The following is a 22,964-nucleotide window of genomic DNA, read 5'->3' on the forward strand; positions in this document are numbered from 1 at the left end:
GGGAAAATGATTTGAGGAAAACAAAATGTCAATAGGTAGCATTTGGTCTTCTCTGCAGAAAATGTGGTGCTTAAGGCAATCTTTCTTTTTTTATTATAGTTCTACAATAGGTGCTAGTGTTTGTTGGGACAATAAACTTGTCACATTGAATTATGGTAGTAAAAGAGCACAGATGCACACAGAGCCAAAACCAAACCTCAGAGTGTTTTAATTCATTAGCTCAACAACTCATGTTTTAGGAAATAAGGAAGATGGAAAATTAGGAAATGGAATGGAGTCTTACGTGAGTGGAAGCTACATGAATCTGAATGAATCCAAGTATCATTTATAGGGCAAGAAAAAAAACTTGTGTTCATTGCCAGATATTAAATCTTGTTTATCCTTCCTTAAACTAAGCAGAAACACATTGTGTTCAAGTACTGTTTAACAACTGAGATGCTGTGGTTGTGCTGTAACTCTCCACTGATGCTTTTATCTTTTTTGAAAAGGGAGCGTGGCTGCCAGGCTTGGAGCCTGGCTCCCTCTACTTCAAACCCTTCAATGTGGGAAGCCCAGAGTCTTCTGGCCATGGACTCCACTCAGGAGAGAGTCAGCCTTCAGGCTGAAGGACATCCCAGTGTGCAACCAGTGGGATCTGAAGAGATGTGTAATAGGGTTTCTCTGAGCTGGGTGCAGTATGGACCTTTTTTTTGGAAGAAGGCTATGAGCCCTCATCTACAAGATCTGAGTACTTCTATTTGCATTGCTAGCATCTGTATCACAACTAAAGTTTACACTTTTAAGAGGAAGCATCTGCAAGTTTTCCTTTCCTTGCTGTACAGTGCTATCTGTATATATTTTCTTGTATTACAGTAGAAAACGGCAGGTGTACATCTGTTTTTGGATGCCAACCGATGAGCAGGTAGCTCACCTATAGACCTCAACATCTGAGACTAATGCATATGGATCAATATATTGCAATAATATTTTATCTGAGGTATGGCTAGCTGTACAAATGAGACACCTCCTCAACCGACTCTGACCAATAAACAGAATGGGCAAACTGACTGATAACCAGTCCATGGCTAAGAAAACAGTCTGCTGTCTCTAAACAAGGCAAGTCTGAGCTGGTTCAGAGACCTGGAAGAACCTCTGACGTTTCACTGGAAAGCTAGAAACTCCGAAAGGGAAGCGAGCAGAATGCACAACTGCAAAGATAGGGGCATGAAGGACATAAACCTTGTTTTGTACTCCCATGGTTTTGAGGCTGGCTTGCACAGTTGCAGCTCTTATAAATCAGGGCAGCTGGTGGGAGACCCTGTTTTACATCAGTGAATCTAACGGCTGCCTCTTCTCCAGCACCAGCTCACACCCCGTTCCTTTGGAAATGGTGTGACCTTGTAGCCTTTTAGTTGGCCATGTGCCAGAGCCATTAAACGAGCACCTTCCATGATAGTCTTGGTCTCCTTGCCATGACACATGCAGAAAGGCTCCTGTTTACATTACTCACATTTGTAAAGGGGGAAAACTATTCATGGCACAACAGGGGTATTTCCTCATATTCCCCAGGCGCTTCCTCATCAGTGCTTTGCTGCAATCTGCAGTCAGCCAGCCTATGGGCAGCTCCTAACAGCAGCGGTTTCATCTGGAGAAACCTTACAGAACATGGGCTGCCTGGTTAGAAGAGGGCTGCCCATCTCCTCTTTCTTCTCCTCCAAACCACAAACAAGTTTCAGTGAAGACTTGGGGAAAGGACTGCTTTCATAAAAGTGCAGAAAGTCATTGATCAGGCTTAGGGAAAGGACTAAATCTGTTGACAGCATGAGAAGGGAGGCTTACTATCTGAAAAATTATTTTAAAAACATCTCTTTCCCAAAATGTCCTTCCAGATTATCAGATCCCAGCCAAAATAATTCAATGTTTACCCTTTCTTTAGTGTTCAGACCCCTATTATTCTAATAAACTGCATATTAGAAGAGGAGATGTTATTTTATCAAACTAAATATTGCTGTTGCAGCCTAAGATTTTCAAGGTTGCCTTGGCTGCAAATTTGCAAAAGGTTTTAGATCACTAGCTCACATTTACTGGATATAGCTTCTACCAGCAGCACATGGGAAAATATGCATTCCCTTCATGCTGGCTTTGCAAGCTTGGGAGCCCTACTGAGCCACATGAGAGACATGTCACTGGGATTTGACCAGGAAGCAATAGAAATGGGTATGGAGAATGGCAGATTCACAGCTCAGTAACAGGAGCCCCCATGATCGTGTTTTACCATCTTACATTCCTGCTGAAGGGGAATGTTGATACTATTCTAAAGAGCAAAGATATTAAGTGTAGAAAAATATGAATAGTCCTCATACAAGCATTCTTTTCCACTAGAACAGAAACATATCTCAAAATAACTATGCAAACAGGTTTTGTGGTATGAGTACTCTGTGTATACTTCATCAAGTACTTCAATTACTTTTGAAATACAGCCAACGGTGAGGTGGAACGTGGCATTAACAAAATGCAGCAAGACTACATCAGCTCAGGGCAGGAAATGAAGAAATATATCACATTTATGTACAAATTTTTGAAAACCTGTACATAGACAAGTTGTAATTGGTTTAGCAGGGAAATTGAGTTAACAGCCTAGTTTTGGGATGCTGTGTTCCAAGGAGTTAAATGATCACAAGCAGTTTGCATTTCATGTTCATGGTTTGTCAAACTGACAGTCCATCCTAATCAGCATAATGAATATCCCTTTTTATCCTATCGAAGTATTAACCCAGTACTGGTTTTGAAGGATTATATTTTCTGAAGAATTAGATCAGATTGGAGTAAAGTTTTGAGGGTATTTAGAACTATGCAATTCTAAGAATGATGCTGAAATCATTAGAGATGGAGACTGGTGCTCTCAGCCTAGGCTGGTTGAGCTGTAACTCAGTGACTACAGTACTTTACAAATGGCTGATTGATAATCTAACCATATCTGGTGGTAACAGACCTAAATACTAGAGCACTTGCCTGTAGCAGCTGTAAAGTTTTGTCAGCATTTTAGAAAATGAATATATTTACAAGTTTTAAAGACTATGTTACGTGGAAGTGTTGGGATTTCAGTATGCTCTTTCTGAGGTGGAAATCTGCAGTCAAGAGCTTGCTGAAAATTTTATTTTTTTTTGTTTTCTCCTTCCAACTTCCTCTACCAACAGTCATGGACCATTTCATGCTGAAGAATATTTTACTGTATTTATTTTGCCTTTTCCCTAGTTATCACTCTATAACTTTTAAAACAATAAAATGTTATTTTAGTTGAACTCTTTCAAACAAAATTGTGACTGTCTCAGTGCTGTAGTTTAGTTTTGTATTGAAGACAGGTCCAGAGAAGAGTGTTGCAGACTGAATTGCTGTTACCTTCTGCTTCTGCCAGGCATTTTTCTTTTACAGGTAGTTTCTAAACAGTAACTGAAACTACTCCTACTGAGCAAGCCAGTGTGTTAGTATTAAACCAAGACATCCTAAACCTTGTCTAGGGGAGCATATTGTTGCCTTTACCATGTTTCCGTGTGACACTGCAATGGATAACCATAATTCTGATTGATATACAACTTCCTGCACATTCATGTCCCTACTGCCTGATCCCTACAGTTGTTAAAAGAAAGTTGTTCTGGTGGATTAAATAGGAAAAGGTATAGTTGCTCCTTCCAGAATCCAGAAATCTGGGCAAGTAGTTAGAAATCGGTGGGAGCTGGCACATGTGAGGACACAGGGACTTTGTTCCTAGGACTTTGAGATAAGCACATTACCCGAGTACCCACAGGAAGACAATCCATGGGGAAGTAATTGATATTGAACATGAATGGTTATGGATAATGACCTGTTTCTTCAGCATTGTATTTACAGGTGCAAGGAGCAAATCTGTCAGGACTGTACACAACTTACCAGTTTTTAAGACTTTCTTAACAATTATACCCCCTTAACAGAACCTTGCCTTCTGGAGACTACTCCACAACTAGTGCCATGGGTAGATAGTCACAGTATATGTGGCACTCCAAAATAAGGACTGATATAATTCGTGTTAATTCACTTTTCAGTTAAAGGCACAAACGCGAAGCACCTACGTAAAGAAAAAAAAATAAGAAAATGTCAAGTAGTAAGTCAAATCTTTACCCACTCTCAAGGTTTATTACAGACTCCTGATTATTTGTTGGTCTTGTGATATTCAGTGAGATTTTTCAAGCCCCAGCTTCTGGAATTGGGCAACTGGCAAAAATCTATCATTTCTTTCTCTTCCTTTCAAGCAAAGACTGCCTCCCCCATCCTCGATCCCCTTCTTAACTGTTCATTGCACCAGTGGGTTACATCTTGTCTTAATTAGATTGCAAACAGCTTTGGATTGCAACTATGATCTTACCCTGTGCTATGTACTGGGGCCCAAGCATGAGTGGGGCTGCTAAGGGCTTCTATAACACAAACAAATATAATTATTTTTCTTTGTTCATAGGTGTCTTTTCTCTCAGGCTCTTACATAAACACTGTTTCATGGAGTTGAAACTGTAACTTGGCTGTCAGTGTGGGGAGCCAAGGGCTGACTGAGCATCCCATGAGATGAACAAATCTCTACCTTATGTGGAGGAAGAGAAAACAGCAGGGTGAACTGGTTCAGAGGTACTCAGAGTAATAAAAAAGCTCAGTATGGGTTGCAGACTCAACTAGGGATGATCAGGATTTTTTTGAAACTCTTTATTGACAGAAAATTGGTGTGCAGCTAAATGAACTATTTGTTTAAGTATCAGCTTTCTGTGAACAGTTTCAGTTTTTCAACAAGCTTTTTCCATACACTACCCTACTCCCTAATGTCTGAAAACTTAAATATTTCCACACTGAAATGCTGCCATAGAGTTTCATGGGAGCTGTAGTTGGAAGCTGTACATACTGGCTCTCCTCTCTCAGTCAGGATTTCTGGTTACACTTCATCTGCCAAATTGTACTGCTGCCTAACTGACCTAACCCACTGCCCCCTCCACCCCACAGAGCAGGATGTGATAGACCACCTCCCCATCTCACTGGGAGAAGTGGGAGAGGTGGGCTTGGATGCCCCCTGCTCCACCACGGGCTGCAGGAAAAGTGTTTCCATGTACAAAGAAATATCTGCCAATATATTGGCTTTCAGCTCGGTTTTCAGGGTAGGGAGCGAGATCGGTGGGAATACAGCATTGTGGTCCCACCAGTGCTAGACTCTGCCTGTGGACAAAGCACAGGTGTGTGTGGTGGTGTGAGTGCTTAGCCCTTAGCAGATCAGAGTCACAACCCTCCAGCAGCCAGCTCATAAACAAGAGACTAAAATATCTCAACTGAGAAGGAGAAAATAACACATAGGTCTCAATTGTAGTGATAAATGACATACTTACATTGATTTTCACTTATTAACAAACTGTTCTTTCTAATTCACGATGTATCTTGTAATATAGCTTGCATTTTATTTTTCCAGTGTCCTGCCACCTTGTCTATCTTTCTTCTCATCCGTGAGTTGTTTCCTGAGATTATGGGCAGATACTTGTTAGTTTTGGTCAGGAGTTTGGTAGTACATCACTCCCCAAACAGTCCTGGTGTTTGCACAGGGCTTTTCACATAGCAACATCATTTAAAAGGTGATATGCAACCCTAGTGTCAGAGTCTGGCCCTCTGTCAGTAGAAGTGAGAACAGGTTGTCCTGGCCATTACAGTCAGTATTATGAGATAGACTGCTGAGTTTATTGGTTACATTACTTAGTTATAGTACAGCTAATGAAATAATTAAAAAAACAAGTTGTGAGCATTTTGGTTTGCTTGCTCAACACACAGAATTATTCCTGTTTGAGTAGGTTGTCAGTGGGTATTTGTGAAAACTGCACTAAATCTGGAAAGAAAAAATGATCAATATATATGATCAATGTTGCAGAGGCCAGTGAAAGAAAAGTGCAACTTTGTCCTAAGACTAAAAAGATTTCCTGAATCCATGATCATTCAACAAAACTTTCTGGCATGTCCTTGTAGTACACTGGAGCAAACCTTCCTTGAGGTGATACAGGCTTGGATTTGGACCTTTGCAGGGTGTCAGAGAAGGTCTAATTTTTTTCTTTCAGTGACAAAAAGGCTAGGAAGGATATCCTTGAAGATCTATGGAAGCACAGAACACAGTGAGAAGGAACGGGGACGGAACCAGGTGAAGAGGTGCCTGTTTGTGGCAGCCCACAGCAGAGACTGCACTGTGCTGTCTGCTCTTCATGGTGGTGCCAAAAACTTTGTGGTCCAGCTCAGAGGACCACTGGTCATTAAATAGCAATGCCAACTCCGCTGACCTAAGGGAAGCTTAAGGCCCCATGTGTTGCTGGGTGGAATAGGATGCACGAGAGAGAATGGAAAATTCTCAGATCTCATCTCTTTCACTAACACTCAGCTGTGCGACCCACTCAGGAGGATACTACTTGGAAAAAGTGAGAGAAAGGAAAGGGAGTGGAGAGTATGGACTTTCTGATACTTGGTTTCCCACTGGAAATTAAAACAAGACATTAAGCAACAGGGGTTTGCTCCCCTCAGTTGACTTAGAACAGCTGCTCACCAATTTCTGCAGCACAGAGAGGAAAAGCAGAACTTTGCCCTGGGTCTGAGCAGCTTTTCAGAAGCAATCCAAGTCAAACTTCCACTCAATGACTTCATTCAAAGCTGGTTTACATCATGAAGAGAAACTCCGTTTATTTATTTGTAATAACTTCAGGATTTTATGGACCCGCAAGAGGATGTAATTTAAGAAAACATCAGCAAGCTGTTTCAAATAGCAAGGTTTCAAAACAGGCTGTGCCAAAAACTCATCAGTGGAAAGAGTTCATTATTAAAATATAAAAAAAAATAATTAAGGAAAATGTCTTTTGTAGATGGCTTTGAAGTAAAAGGTTCCAAAATTTGATTTTCATTCTGCAATAGATACATCTTTTTTCTGTGACTGAAGTAATATAAAGGAACGGACAGGCTTCCTCCAAGGGCACAGAACCAGCTGATGAACAAAGCTGATAATTGTAAAACCCATTGCCTCAAAGAAATGGCAGAGCAGCAATGTTTTAAAATATCTCATCTCATGCAAATGAAGCAATAAAGAAACGTAGGAGAAGTAACTTAACAACTTTAAACCTGGAAAGCAGCAGAGCTTAGTCTGATAATGATTAGGAGCAATGGAAATTTTCTGCTGACTGACCCAGGACAAATCACTTGGACTACCCATGCCAGGAGTATAAAACAGGCTTAATAATATTTCCTGATCTGCACAAGAGTTAAGAGACCCAATAGACCTCTGCAGATGTTCCATGACTCAGACATGACTGGAGGCTGCTGACTGGCTAATTTTATTTCTAATCCAGCTCTTAATTTACCAGGTCACATGTCATTAATTACTTCACCAGTTTACCCCCTGGTATCACCCATCACTGGAAAAACCCTGCAATGCCTTTTGAGGTCTTCAGGCAGAAGACGCGCAAGTGGAAAGGCTGTGGCAGCCTTGCATGGGGGAAGCAGAAAGTGGTGAGGTGACATGGGAGAGACAGACTTGACAGCTGAGCCATGAGGACCCTTGGCCAGGCAAGGGATGCCCAGGGGCAGCACCTGCTATAAAAAGAACCTCAGGTGGCCCCACACATGCACTGCAGAGGAGTGGTGAGAGCGGACAGTGGTGGAGCACAGAAGAAAGGTAGATTGCAATAAGCCAGAACCAGGCTGAGGGAAGCTGGAGGCTGGGAGAAGGAAGACCTTTGGTAGATCCACATGACTGGCAGCTGCTCAGTGCTGGAAGGGTAAGAACAGAGGGTCTGAATGTCATCCTGCAGATTATAGTGGCCTGGACTGCAGGAGAATGCTCGGCTGCACAGAGGGTGTTGACAGAAGGATTTTGGCTTTCTTAGCCACCAGACAGTATGTTACAAAGGAGAATTCCTAGGCAGAAATGAGATCCCTCTGGTGAAAAGCTTTCTGTGGAGCCAGGGCTTGCACTGGCTTTGGGGAGAACTGCTGGCAGGATCCTCAACTGAGCAAAAAATAGAGATCCAGGAAAAAGCTTGGAAGTAGATAGTGAATGGGAGGAACTGAACATAAGTGGAGAGGAATGGAGGAAGATAGGAAAACACTTTGTTGATGCATCTCCAGGCAAATGCCAGGAATTTGACGAGCACACCAAAGCAGGTTTTGGTCTTAATACACCACCAGGTTTACAACAGCTGTGTTCACAGAGATGTAACAGGACATGGCAGATGAGCACAGAGGAGTTTGTATAGCTTAGGAAGGACATAGAGGGTGGGTGCTGAGAAATGGAGCTTTATTTTGTAGATTTATTTTGATTTTTATCTCTCTTTTTTAAAAAATTTGTAGACTTAATTATATTATTTTGTAGATTTATTTTAAGAATGCTAGTATTAGTCCTATCAAGTACTGATACAATAATTTAAATACTGGACATGTAATTATTTTGAAATTCAGAGAGATGCATGAGACAGCATGGTTGACTGTGTCTAGGGCTAGAAAAGATAAAAAATGTAAATGGAAGTTGTAGCAGAGTTTGACTACAAACCATCCTGCTGGATGGTGAGGAGGCATTGTGAAGTATACAAGCTCCAAATACTCCAGTACAGAAATACCTAAAGGACAGTTCCTACTACTGGTTTGCTTAGCAAAAGTGAAAAATGGTCCATCACATTTCCAGAATATGTTGGAAATGACAAGTCATCTTCAGAAAATACTTCAAGGGAAGGGGCAGTTACCAGGGGGCAGAGCCACTGGTCCTAGGAAGAAAGTGGTGAGGAATCTGAAGGTAGAGGAAAATTGACCATAGGATGAAAAAGAAAGTTGGAACAGATGGAAAAAAGTAAGAAGAGTGGCAAGATAAGGGTACTAAATTTCAAAGAAGTAGACAGAGAACAGGTGCATCAGGTTTTGGGAGAAGATGAAGTATGAGGCAAAGCAGTCCAGGCTGATGAAGTCATCTGAAACGCAGACTATGCTAGTTCAAAGAAGATATATACATAGGGTGCATTTGATTCATACTTGTTATCACATAGGATGCATTTAACCAGGGCGGGTGTGTGCTCAGAGCAGTTCCCCAGCTAAAGGAATCGAGGCTGAAGTTGCTCACTGGGGTGCTGTCAGCAGTGCATCCCTTGCAATGCATGTGTGGTAGAACTTCTCTCTGCATGTGTGGTGAGGTCCTAGGACTGGTGACTGTCACAAATGTCATTGCTATTAGAGACATGACATGGCCATACAGCCCCGGGACTGTAAAGGGTTATGGACCACAGCGAATGACATCCTGGTCCTTATCTCTTTGAACTATGGAAATTGGTAACTTTGGAGAGTATGATCAGAATACAAAAGAATCTTGGTAAATTGGAGAGATGGCCTGCAGTCTTCAAGGTGAAATGCAATAAAGGCCAGAGAAATGTGTTAGACTTGCTAAGAATCTAAGTACACAGAAACAAGACGAGACAGGTTATGACTCTGCAGCAGCATTGTAGAAACTGATCTGGAGGTCACGGGCAATCACAAAAGCATGACTTGCTGATGCAATGTTAGAATCAAAGCAAATCTTATTCTTTGGTGATTCATCTGGAATGTCTTACCAGTGAAAAAAGTAGTAAGTGTTTGCTTTAGGTTACATGTGTAAGGCCTCAGCTTGTGTACTGTGTCCAGCTTTGGGAATCACAGTTCAAGAAAGATGTAGACAAATTGAAGAGAGTGCAAAGGAGAGCAGCAAGAATGATCAGAGGTTTAGAAAATATGACCTACAAGAAAAGGTTGAAAGAACTGGGTTTGTTTAGTCTAGAAAAGAGAAGACTAAGCATGAGGCTCAAGTGGAGGGGGAGGAAGGGATAACAATTTTGCAATATGTAAGAATTTGTTATGAAGTGGACAGTGATCAATCGTTTTCCATGTCCATTGGGGACAGAATGTGAAAAAATGCACTGACTTGAGGCAAGAAGATAGATTAGACAATTTTTAACTTTATTGCTAGTGAACAGGCTACCTAGAGAAGCTCATGGAAGAATCTTCATTTTAAAAGCAGTTATCCAAACACCTGACAGATATGACCTGCCTCCTTCATGTCAGTTATATGAAGTCCTGAAGTCCTTTCCAAATATTCAGTTCAATCTTTCTAGAAGTAATTTGCATGCTGATTTTCTAATCTGTTCAAAGAGTGTGTGTTGAACACCTTTCACATGGGTAGCAGAGCTGTCCGTAGCATTGTTATCATACAACCCTTGGAGCTTTATCACCAAAGATCCATGTAGCAGCTATAACAAATGCCTGCTGTCTGAAGCAGGTGGAGACTCCAAAGGTTGCATATCATGGTATTCTACTATTAAAACTTGGTATGGCAATGCTTCAGGATACTTCACTTGTCACTACATTGTGACCTTACTTCTTCAGGATACCAGTACATACGCTAATTTCTTTTTAAAATACCTGTATGTCATTTAAGGATGCTTCCACATTTGGTGCATTTAAGTACACTTGATTGACATAACTTGGACAACACCTTACTTCCTCCAACCCTATTTTCGATCAACAATATATTTTTTTTTTAATAACCTGCTATCTGATTGGGTCTTTGCTTTCAAATGGATCAACTCAATCTTCATAATCATACGCTTTTCGGCTTCTCTGATGTGGTTGCCATCCGTACAAAAGGTATCTTTGTCTAGAAAAGAGTAAGATGAAGATCAGTAACTTCCCATAATCGCCAAGATCTGTAGATGTTAACACTTGACCTGTCTTACCACTAACTACCCAAACCTGGAAAAAATTGTGACAGCTTTCTAGACCATCTGGTCTCTTGTAAGTGTCCTACCCTTATGTAAACTCACAAGTTGTATAAATAACTGGATGCCGCTACTATAGTTCAGTTAACTCAGACCAGGAATAAACTTGTTTCCTCTTGGCAGATCAAGTGAATTTTGTGAGTCAAATTCAGGTTTCTTGGTAATAAGGTAAGAGTAAAGGGGAATTTGGATGCAGAATCAAAATAGCAACATCTGTACATAGGAAGACTATATATGACATAAGCAGTACACAGAGCAAACTCTTAATGAATATTATCCATTGCACAAACCAAAATCATTAAGCTTGATGGTAACTCCAAGTCAGCACAATGCAAGATAGGACTCCAGGCAAAGACTGCTTGCAGAATGACATGCATGCAGCTGAATTTGTAAAGTCAAAACAGATTTCTTATCTTATTTTCACCATTCTAAATCCACTATAAATCACTTAGCAAACAGTTTTTCTTTTACCATTTTTGGTAGACATTGTTTATGTTTATTGGTAGATTAGATTAGCTGAAAATCCTCCTATTTGTCACCATGACCTGTTATGGTGGCTCTTAAGATTCTGCAGCTCTTTCAGTTCTTCAAACAACTATTTGCATTTCACCATTTTTGTGACAAAAATGTCTGAAATGATATATTCATTTTAGACAAATTAAACATTTGTTCTTGCAGTTATTAACATAACTCCAAAATCAGCTTAGTGAGGTCAATAGCTTTCCAATGGAATTGGAAAACTTACTGACTACGTGGCATGTGACCTACATATGATAAATATTTCAGTAATATAGATGCAGTACAGCTTAAGAAAAAGGTAATATTGCTAATTTCATGTTTGTTTTAGAATTACTTCTAAAGCCAGCCTGAGGCTTAGCTGTGCAAGCAGCATCTCTTCTTGCTGCAGTGCACAGCTTTGCACAAAATGGTAAATGTAACTAGGATCCCACGAGCTGCAGTTACATCCGAGGACTATTGGACACTGAAATGTTTCCCCTCCTGGATCATTTAAGTTACAGAACTGACCCTGCCTCATCTTTTAAACTGTGTACTTAACTACTTTCTTCCTCAAGTAAACGGGTTTTAAGCAGTCTGGGAATTTTTTCTTCCCCTGTGATGACAGCTGGAGCAATGATGGCATACAGCAGGAATATGTGAAGGCTGGGCAAAGCGAGCTGAGGGTTTTGTCCACGCACACCTAGCAGCAGTTGCGTGCCCTGCCTGCGTCTGCCCCTGCCTGCCAACAGGGCACAGAGCAACACTGGGGATGTTTTCTTTGCCTGGCTATGGCATTCCTGATGCTTCTCAAATACATGTGCTGTGAATGACAGGAGCTAAGCCATCTTATAAGGCTTATTAGAGTTCTTCAAGGCAGCAAGCAACAGATGGGAAATGAATGTGTTCAGAAGCACAGGGAGAGATGAGCGGTGATACAGGCAGGAGGCAGCTGGTAGAAAATAAACACTGCTAAACAGCAGGCTGTTTTTTCTTCTGCTTTGTGATGGGAGAGAAAACCCCAGGAACAGCAGAAGGATGATTACTTTCTTGCAAATTACTCTCTTAAATCCGGTCAGAAGCTTTACCATAGTAATTTCCACAGCAGCACAAGATTTTTCAAATGCTGGTGCAGAAACCCTCTCCAGTCCTCCCCAGGGCTGCTTGTAGAGCTGTCAAAACACACCTTCCAAGCAGCAATGGGAGTACCTGCTCTGCACCATCCTGCGTGCCCTGCCCGGCTGTGGGCAGATGCTCCTGCACTTTCCTTCCCAAGCTCCTCGCCTGCTGCTTTGGGGCAGAGCGTGCAGCTCTCCCACTGGGATCTGCAAGGAAGCTACCTTGTCTGGGTTTGCAGGCAGGATTGTTTGCCCAGCAAAGCCTCAGCTGGGATAAGGCAGTCACATTATTCTTCAGTTTTCCGAGGCTTTTATTTTTCCATGCAGGCATCCCCCTGCCTTTGAAAAGCACCTCACCTAGTGTCTGTGAGGCTTCTGCGTCTTGTTTGACATCCCTTATTTACAAAGCAAACAGAATGTTCCTTTTAACACACATCATGCTAAGTTTATTAATGAAGAAAACAATCCCAGGGGGTCAACCCAGGGGACCCTTGAAACCTGCCAGCAAAAACTCTTCAAACGCTCAACGCGTCAGATCCTCCAAAACGATATTTCACACAATGAAGTAAAAATAATATTTTTCTTTCGGCCTTTCCAGCCGCTTTTGTGGAAAGCAGACAGAAATTATTTTCTTACTCTGCTCCCAGAGCAGAGATCTGTATGAAGCTGCGTTTATTTGTTTAACACAATGATTTCATCCTAAATGTCTTGACAGCAAATAGTTGGTGGTTTAATAAAGGCTCTTTGAAAGAAGGGCCTAAGCAGTTATTTGTACAGGGAAAATGTAAAGTATGTGGCTCTCAGGAGGAAAGCTAGAAATGCCTGTTGTGATTAGGGGGTGTGGGGAGGACCCTAAAATCCTCTCTGTCTGCCGCAGTCAGAACAGTGACTCCTGTGGCTCTGTTTCCTTGCAGCCACCAAGCTGAGCTGCTGCAGCAGACTATGGGGATGAAAGTGGTCTGACCTTGTTATTAACAAGTGACTGATATGCCCTTCGCTCTCCAAAGCAAATGCTGTTACAGAAGATAAAGGATCTGCTGTTTGTGCAGAACAGTTTGATTATGAAAGCAATAAACTAATGATAAACAGACTTGGAACTGGCTGGTGAGCTGTGTATGTAGTCAGCAGAGAAAAATGTGTGTTGACATGGCTAAAACTGAAGTTTGAGGGGTCCTTCTCTTCATTAGCTGGGTTTCCCAGCCGTCAAAGTCCCTGTCCCACGCACCTGCTGCCTCTGCAGAGCCTTGTCTCTGGAAATGCTTGGTGCAAAGCAGATCTCACATACACCGCGTCGATATAAGTCCATAGGTGTACATACCAACTCTAGGGAAGCAGCTAATACAGTTTTGGAAATGGGTGGTGCAAGATGCCAAATGGGGAACTTCTCTCCAAAAAAGTGTGACAATATTAAGTCTCAGATGTATGGGATCTGGATTCTTTTCTTCAGCTTGTAAAATGTTTGTTGTTTTATTTTCAACTGAATGAATTGTTATTCGACTGGTTCTCAATTTAGCATCTCTGCTGTTGAGCAAGCACATCTAGCTACAGTAACTGGCTGGGCCAGTTTCAAATCTGGATCAGGGGCTTGGGGCAGGCTCTTTTTTTATGTGCATATGCACTTTTGATGACAACAGATTCAGTGTATTTTGATTTAGGTCAATATTTCTATATTCTGTTGGGTTTTACTATGTATAGACTAAGGAGTATAGACTATACTACATATAGAGTAAAACTGCCGGCACTATCCTCTAATGTTTGTAAGTTTTAAAAATATTTCATGCAGTGTACTTGCAGTTTCCAGAAGCTGGTAGTAACATGCAGTAGTGCTCAGTTACACATGTGTAAGCATGTAGTAACTCTGATGAAGGTGGAGCCATAGTAGTGAAACTTGGACTAAATCATCAGACGTGAGGACAGAGCTGTTCCACAGGTACTGACATTCCAACATGATTTTATAATGAGTGCAAATATTTTTATAATACAAAAGAAAAAAAAAGCTTGTCTTCACAAAGCCATTTGTGAGTATTTTAATTGCCTTTTCTCATTCTGCTAATGATATTACTTACACTAACTGTCACTGAAATTTGAAACGCAAAGTTAACTGGGGGCTTCAGTGGATTCAGGCTTTTATCCAAGGATCATTGGAGCACTTGGAGGTGGAAAATTGTTGTGGGCTGTCATTTTTCTTCCTAAATATGGTCACACTGTACAGTGTAGGAGAGCAGGATGCATGGAAGTGGAGGGGTTGCAAAATTCAATACTGGCTCTGTAATATTAACCAAAACTTACTACTACTTATAATCAATTAGTTATGATCTGTACAGTAATTACAAATGGTAAAGCAGAAAATTAAAAGAAGATACCCAAACAATGTGATCGTACTTAACTTTTAAAATGTGGTAAAATGCTTGATACTTGAAATAACACTGGAAATAGGAGATGGAAAAAAAGTTTAAAAGATGGCACAGCTAGAGTGCAAAATTACTGTAAGTTCTTTCTGAAGTAGACTGTGGGCTGTCTTTGCTTTGCACAAAAGCAGTGCAGCAGCACTCAGAATTTGGTCTCTTAATCTGAAATGTTTTGTAACATGAGCTACATACTCCTTCTTTTGCAGATGCAAATTAAAATCAGAGCTTGCTGAACACTTCTAATTGGGCACTCAGATCAGCAGACGCTGGGGCGGTGAAAGGAGCTGAAGAGATTCAGCAGTGTCTGGGAAATTCAGAGTGTGCAGAAAGGAGGCACTAGCCGCCAAATCTCCCAGACTGCTCCAGACCCCAGCCTGGGCTGGACAAACTCAGCTTGGTAAAGAAGAAGAGGCTCTGAACATCACTGAGCCTCTGGTTGTCTCAAGTAGGGAACCTACTTGGGTAGAAGCATTCTGCACCTTTGCCTGGACCCACTGACAGACAAACAGCAGCCTGAGGTACTGTCAGCTGTAGGTGATTTTTCACCATATTTTTCCAGGCTGTTTTCCATAGTGTAAGTAGCTGAATGTGTTTGTCCAAATCACTCGGGTGACTCCTGAAGCTCTATGAATTGATGAATCTCAGTGAGGCAGAATATCATTGAACTGCACAATGGCAAATGTGCTGAACATCCACATCCCCTTCACCCCCCGACTCCAGGTATTTCTAATATCAGCATTGCAAGAATCTAGGAAAAAAAACACTTCTTAGTAATTTCTATAACTTTATTAATATTTTTAGAGTGATTGTCCATGTTTAACTGACAAAAATCATAGGGAAAGATAGTATTTTTATTGGAGAAGTTGATATTTTGGGTGCACAATCCCTTTATCAGACAGCAATTTAAGTTATGATATGTATGACTCCATGTGGCCAAATCAGCCTTTTTATTTAGGTTGTTACGATGCTGGAAAAACAAATCTGGCAAAGCAAGTCTGAGGGATAAGAAGGTGAGACCACATACCCAAGAAAGCTAACATGGCTGGCAGCAGGTGCTCTGTGTCCTTCATGCTGAGTGAAACTGCAGATGATTTGAGGAGCAGCTGAGAAACCCCATCATCTTCATCATTCCAAACACACACACAATTTGGACCATTCAGACACAGCAAAATTCTGAATAAGCCTTCATTGTTTCCCAGCTGTAAACCCAGCTCAAATTGAAATTATTTCAGAGAGGAGTATTTCAAACATCTTCAATTTTTCTATCTCTAGATATGCACTGCATAAAATAGATTTAGCAGCTTTTAATATGAGAGCTTACAAGTCCTCGTATATTGATGGAACCTTTGCAGCTTACAAACTTTCCCTAAAACCTAGATGACTTTTCTTTTGCAAATGTAACATCTATGGTGAATTCCATAGTGGGACTTGCTTTTCTGTTCTCAGCTCACTTTACATCCAAGAACCAGAAATCTTGCTTTTCTGCCCAACCCTGTTTTCCTGAAACCTTTTATGGCATGCTGAAAGGGAGAAAGGCAAAAAATACCCTCAAATCTCCACTCTGCAGTTCTTTAACAAGACATGCCCTATGCTGTGAGAAGACACTCTCACCTCCTTGCAAGGAAGAAGGTTGCCCATCAGATACCGCTTTAAATATCACCTGGTTCAGCACATGGACTAACTGATAAGCATATTGAAACAGCAACCAGGAAAGTAAGCTCTTCAACTGAAAAATCTGGTAATTCCTCATTTCTGTTACATTGGTGGGATTTTGCTTAGGGCACTGGGATTTGGCTTTGTGCCTTTAACTTCACATAACATGAAATTGATACATAAGTTCCATCTGTAATATAGGAATGAACAAACCAGTGCTAGTGGTTGAAAAGCTGTGAAATGTCACTTATATATGTGACACATTTTTTCACATGTTGATTGCACAGTCCTACCTGAGAATAGCATGACTTTCTCAGTAAAACCACAGAGGATAAGTACTTACAGCACAATCCAAATTTTTTTCATTGTAATCAACATATTTAATTATTTACAGAGTTCTATGCTGAAGCAAATGCTGAAGGACTCAGAAATCTGTTAAGAAGTCTGAAGATAATTAGAGCACTGAGAGTACTTCCAGCAAGTAGTGTGGACTATATTTAGCTGGACTAGGTTGCCTGACTTGCTAAATTTGTGCCACCCTGAAATCAGAGGGATGCCTGATGGCCTGAGGACAAGGGAGTCACAGAGCCTATGTGGTTCTTATTCCACTGCCAGGCTAGTCCTGAGGATATGGCACCCAATGCTGAGGAACAGAAGACTCACCTTTCCATTGAATGGTGAACATCAATCTGCAAAATGCTTTTCTACTGCCAGTGTCATCACAGCTCGAGGCTTGCTAGGCCACAATATCTGTGACTAATAGAAAAAACATACCTCCAGCTGAGCAGATACGAAGACTATGTTAAGTTCATGGAGCTTAGCTGAGTTTCACTAGGTTGCAATTTCTTCTGATGAAGTCAGAACATCTATTTTTGAATTATGATTTCAGTCTTCTAACATGTCATGAATTTTGTTGAGTGTCTTAGTGCTAGATCTACTCAGTCAAAATCCAACAAATTTCTTCTCACAAAGCAATTCTGATTAGAGAAAGTATCCAAGAAGTTATTTGACAACTGTTGCTGAGAAACCCTCAAGAAAGCAGTTCAAGATTCACAGCCTTGGAAAAGGTGTGTCTCACAATTTCTGTTGGGTTTGTTTGTTGCTTGGTGCATCCCAGTCCCTGTCCCCCTGCCAAAGAATTGCAACTTTCAGCTGTTTCACAGAGCAAAATTACTCCGGTCAAGAGGTTCCTTTGCTGAGACTATGTTCCTTGCTTTTCTGTGACTTCTTGGAAAGCCAAATGAAGCTTGCAGAATGGGCTTGTGAAAGTAACAGAGACTTGGAAGGTCTCAGAAATCAGTTTAGGAGCCTAAAAGCATCTGGACAACAATGTCGTTTGTCCCAGTGAAAGGATCCAATAGGAGGTCCAAGACTAAAGTGTATCCTCAGAACTTAAGACCGCAAGTAGTGACCACAACTTACCCAAATTCAAGTGTCTTGGGTCCCAGGTTTGGGATGACCTGCAAATTACTTAAATGACTGTTGATGATGCTGTGGGTTAAGAGTGCAAACAAACCATATCAGGGATAAATAACATTAGAAGGTAGTGCTACCACAGTAAGCTACAGAGGTGTCACATCCATGTCTAATTATCTCTATAGTGAAAATTGCCTTTGAATTCTGATGATTTTTATTAGTGTTTGATATATGCAAAATTAAAAAAGAAAGACATGAACAACAATTGAACTCATTGCATTCCTTTAAAATTACTGGTCATTAAAATAAAATGCTGTCTTGGTCCTGAGAACGGCATTTTGGACAGCCAGTACAAATCAGGTTTGTTCATACAAGTCATTATGAGATCAGTTATATTAACTCCAGGGACCAAAGACTAACAGATCCCCCACAAATACACAGGCTCCAACTCTGTGCCCTTAAAATACTGCTTTTACACAAATTAATTGATAGTACCCCTTTCAAGGCTCATGCTGCATACAGCAATACCCCATACACACACACAAACGCAAGGTTTGCAAACCTGATGGTCTTGTAAGTCCTTAATGTATTTGGAGCAAGGTATCTATAGCACAAAAAAGATGGGATTCACATCAAAAGCCAGCTCCATATTAAACTGACAGGCAGATAAGACAGGAAAACCAAGCTTCTCTTTAGCCAAGCACTTAGACAGAAATGTACCTGCCCAACTTTTGCCCACCACATCTGAAACTGCTGTGGTCTAGCCATTCTCTTCGAAGTCCCCAGGGTAGTGCTAGAGCGAAATTCAGGCATAGGGATCCCTGGCTTACATTCCTAAACTGATAGTATCGTACCCTGTCACAGGAAAAATTGGAAGAGTAAATAGAATATGATAAAAAAGTACAATTTTAAAGGGTGACAACTGGAACAAGTGTATGATAGTGTGTATGGCAGTCACAATTACGCTGTCAAATACCAATGCAAATATTTACTATATGTAGATTGCATAACATTCTCTATTAGGTACATGAAAACAACTTTGTTTTACAACATGTTTTTCATTGATGTTTGCATTGTTAGCCTGATTTTTTGCCACTCATATAATGATAAGATTTCAGAAGCAGTTTCACTGCTCTAGCAATGATCATAATATAATAGACATATAAAAAAAATCATAAATGCTAGTCTAAATGAAAGGGAAAATCATGATTAAGCCTTGTAAAATTCAGAAGAAAATATTTCAATTTTGTGTATTAATGCAGTTCAAGTAAGAAAGCAAGCTGAACTGTCTTCATTGCCTTGGCATACTGGGAGATATGTTCTGCTGCTGTAATCTGTGCTGCATCACCCATGATTTCATAGGCTGTCCTCTGATTTAACACAGTTCATAATACGATATAAGGATCAGCACCCTGGCAATCATTGCACAGCGAAGTATTAAGAGCATTTCTGGGAAAAAAATGACACTACTGTTTTCAGAAACTGCCCTTCAGCAGTGCACACACATAAGCTGCTAGCAACCACCTTGGTATAAACAATGGCCCTTGCTGGAGAGTGAAGCAACCATCCATCCTGATGGTTTTAGTTGGGAAGTACCTGCTTGTAGATATCTGCACAGAAGTGAAAGCACATTGTCTCATTTGAAGACAGACAACTACAGCATCTGCTAGGCAACAGCATAAGAAGCAATGGCTTATTATACCAAAGATGCCTGTCTAATTGCATGTGGATTTAACTCCAGTAAAAAAAAGTTTTCACTTTTAGATTGCAATGTTATACAAGAACAGACTCCTGTGAAGGATCTGTAGTGCCTTCTCCTGTCATCGTTGAACTCTAACAAATATCATGGATGAAGTGCATCCTCTGTGCTATCATTTCAATGGCTTGCATAAAAATGTATTTAAAAATATACATGTCAAGAAAGTGTTTATGTGTTCCAAACAGTATCTCTGTGATGCAGTATTCACTGCTTCTATTTCCAGGCTACAGAGGACTAAAATGTTAAGAAGCTATGGCCCTGACACCATCCAAAGACTTTTATTTTTGCATATCTCAGCTAGTGTCAGCTTAGTTCCCCTGTCAACCTGACCTTGACATTTAACCCAGGATGATGATAGGATCTGGGCAATGTATTGATTACAGATATCGTGCCATGATTCAAATGCAATGTATGGTAGAGGGAACCTGGCAGCTGGAGGCTGTACCCCACTTGTGAAGAGTGATGCTCAGGGTGCCCTTACCTGCAGCAAGAACGCTTTGCCTACCCTGCTCCTCTGTGACCCCAATGCATCTCTCCCTGTTCCACCTGGGGCACAACACACCTACAGTAGTCCATTTTTATTCATTGTGAAAATGAACACAAAGCACTTTATGAATTAAATGATGAAATACTCCACTAAGTCCATGGTGCAATTTACTATTGTTATTACTGCTATGGTGTGATAGTGCTGAGGGACAAAACAGAAGGATGAAGGGGTCAGTGAATGAAGCATTGTAATGACAGCAAAGGGAAAGTTGTGATTTGCCAAAGGTCGGGGTTGTCTAGTTCCTAGACAAACCTAGAAATCCTTGATGAAGGCTGAACACTTAAATTGACTGATATATATGTAACCCATCACTAGAAGTCCTTCATGGCAATATGCTGTTGGACTAACAGATCTTTCAAACATCATAGGGATATTTGAAACTGTGTTGTGAATTCCTCCTCACTATATGCACCTTATCTGTAATTCTTGCTCTCCACTCTTGTGTTCCCTGGATGGTTTGTACTTTACAGCTGAGCCACTGATTAGAACACCTTTGCTCTTATTTTCTCTATATTTTCACTGAAAGAAAAGACTAAACATTATCCGAACCGTGAGGTTCAACACCGAGGAAGGTAAAAGCATAGAAGAGAGGGATAGATGAAAGAAGAAGAAGTAAAGCTGTGAAATAGAATTTCTTTTCATTAAATCTATTGGTTGCTTGATGTATGGCAAAATGTGGCAGAAACAGGCAAAAAAGAGAGTGCTTTAGAGTGGTTTGAGTCTTGTCATATAGCACCATAGGCATGGCGCTATTTAATTACATCTTCTCTCACTTCTGGCTGTTTGAAACATGTTCCAGCTTTTTTTTCTTGGTGTTTCTATGGCTTTTTAATAATTGAGGGATTTTTGACTTCTTTTTTCTAGCTGTAAGGCATTTTGTAGGAGTAATATAGATTGTTTTCTTTGCTGGTTTTCCTGTTAGGCAACTCTGAAGGGCCTCTTTAGTTTGGCAGCTTAGCACTGATTTTGTGGCCTATAAATGATTACTTGTTTGCTTAGTTCTGACTTTGCCACTTCTTTGGACTTCTTGTCCTCTATTGCTTTTAACACATAGTTCTTTTTTCTCTTTCCCTGGTATAGGCAATATCACCGTTACCGTAGAAGTTGAGTGAGCCAGACTGACCTCAGCTGCCATGGGCTGGTACTCAGGTTCACGTGCGTGCCTGGGTAGGGGAAGTCAATGCTGCTGTGGGAACAAGTGACTGCCTGGCTGGGATGCCTCACCCCACAGGCAGCAGGTACTGGCCCCTGTGCTGACAGAGAACAGACCCTGACTCAAATGGAGCCATAGAACCTGATGCCTGATGCCCAGACAATGCCTGGGTGAGAGGCTCCCTCCGGACGTGCAGGCTGCCTTCAGCCCTTTGCCTTGGATTCTGCTCTCAGTTCTGCAAGCTGGTTCTCTGTTTCTGGCTTGCTATACAAACCACCAGCTCATATCACTTAATTTAAGCAACTTGCCTAGTATCATAGAGTAATTTTGTGATACAGAGATGAACAACAGTGTTACAAGCTTTTTCAACTACCTTAGCCTTGAGACCATCTCTTTGTAACTCTACTGCCTTATTCCTTGCATGTTTTACAGCTTCTGCAATAAATGAGTCAAGGGACCTCCACACAGCAGGTTTCTTCAGTAAACAAGATCGTTTTATCCCCCAAGTATCACATCGCATGCTCTGACTCATGCAAAACTCCTGTGGGGAAAAAACCCAGCATGTAAATATGCAATAGGACTACCTCTCATGCCAGCACATGGAGGGGGTGAATTAAGTTGCACAAGCTTCTTTCTTTCCTAGATTTCGAGTGCTTGGCTCAACATTCTTTATGTTTTCTTAAAAATATAATTCCCTTTGTCTCTGAAATAAAGCTGACTTCTTCCAGTTTGAAAGATTAATGGGGCTGGACATTTCAAACCCTCAGCGCAGAATCTTGATCACAAAGCTAATACAGCAAGCATAAAAACAGACCGTCATGCTTTCATATGGGCTATGCTGTTGCAAAAACTGAGATGCACACTTTCTGAGGCCTTGACAACCATTCTGCTGTGTGTGGAAGAATATGGGTGTTCAAGATTTCATGACTCAATAGCAGGTTCTCAATGAGAGTTTTTTTCCGGTGCTTTTAACTCATCTGCTCCTCTCCTCCCTTTTCTAACCTATTGGTTCATGCAACCCATCACACACTAGTTTTCCCACTGGCCTCTTCCTTTTCCTTTACATGAGTGGAATGACTTTGTGTGCTTTACAAGTGGCCCTGTCACATGTATGACCTAACTTTCAACAATCCTGATACTTTGAAATGTATGATATGAAAATACAACAGTAAATTCCAGGGTGGGGGGTGAGGGGGAAGAAGCTTTACACTGAGGAAGCTCAATCATAAAGCCATCTCTTTTTACGTCTAGGCATCATTAGCCTGAACACTTCAGCTGATGTGTTGCTTGTGGATGTCTTCCAACTGGCAGAGAATGAATACAAACATTAAGAAACCTGCAGACATATAACAACTTATATCAGCATCTGTATGGCATAAAAATCGATGCATGCCTACTTTTTCACTTCACTTGTTGCCTCACAAATATGCTTCAGATATTTAAGAGGTGGATGAAAGTTTTTAGGATTTATCATTTTACAGGGCAGGAACCATAAAGCCCTTTTACATCCCCAGTGGCAGGAGCAGCCCTGTTTCCAGAATCCATGCCATTGCTAGGTCACTAAAATGTCACATTGTTAGGTGTCTGAGCAGCTAAAAAAAGTCTTCCTTGGA

Source organism: Falco cherrug, chromosome Z (assembly GCF_023634085.1).
Source record: "Falco cherrug isolate bFalChe1 chromosome Z, bFalChe1.pri, whole genome shotgun sequence".
NCBI classification, from domain to species: Eukaryota; Metazoa; Chordata; class Aves; order Falconiformes; family Falconidae; genus Falco; species Falco cherrug.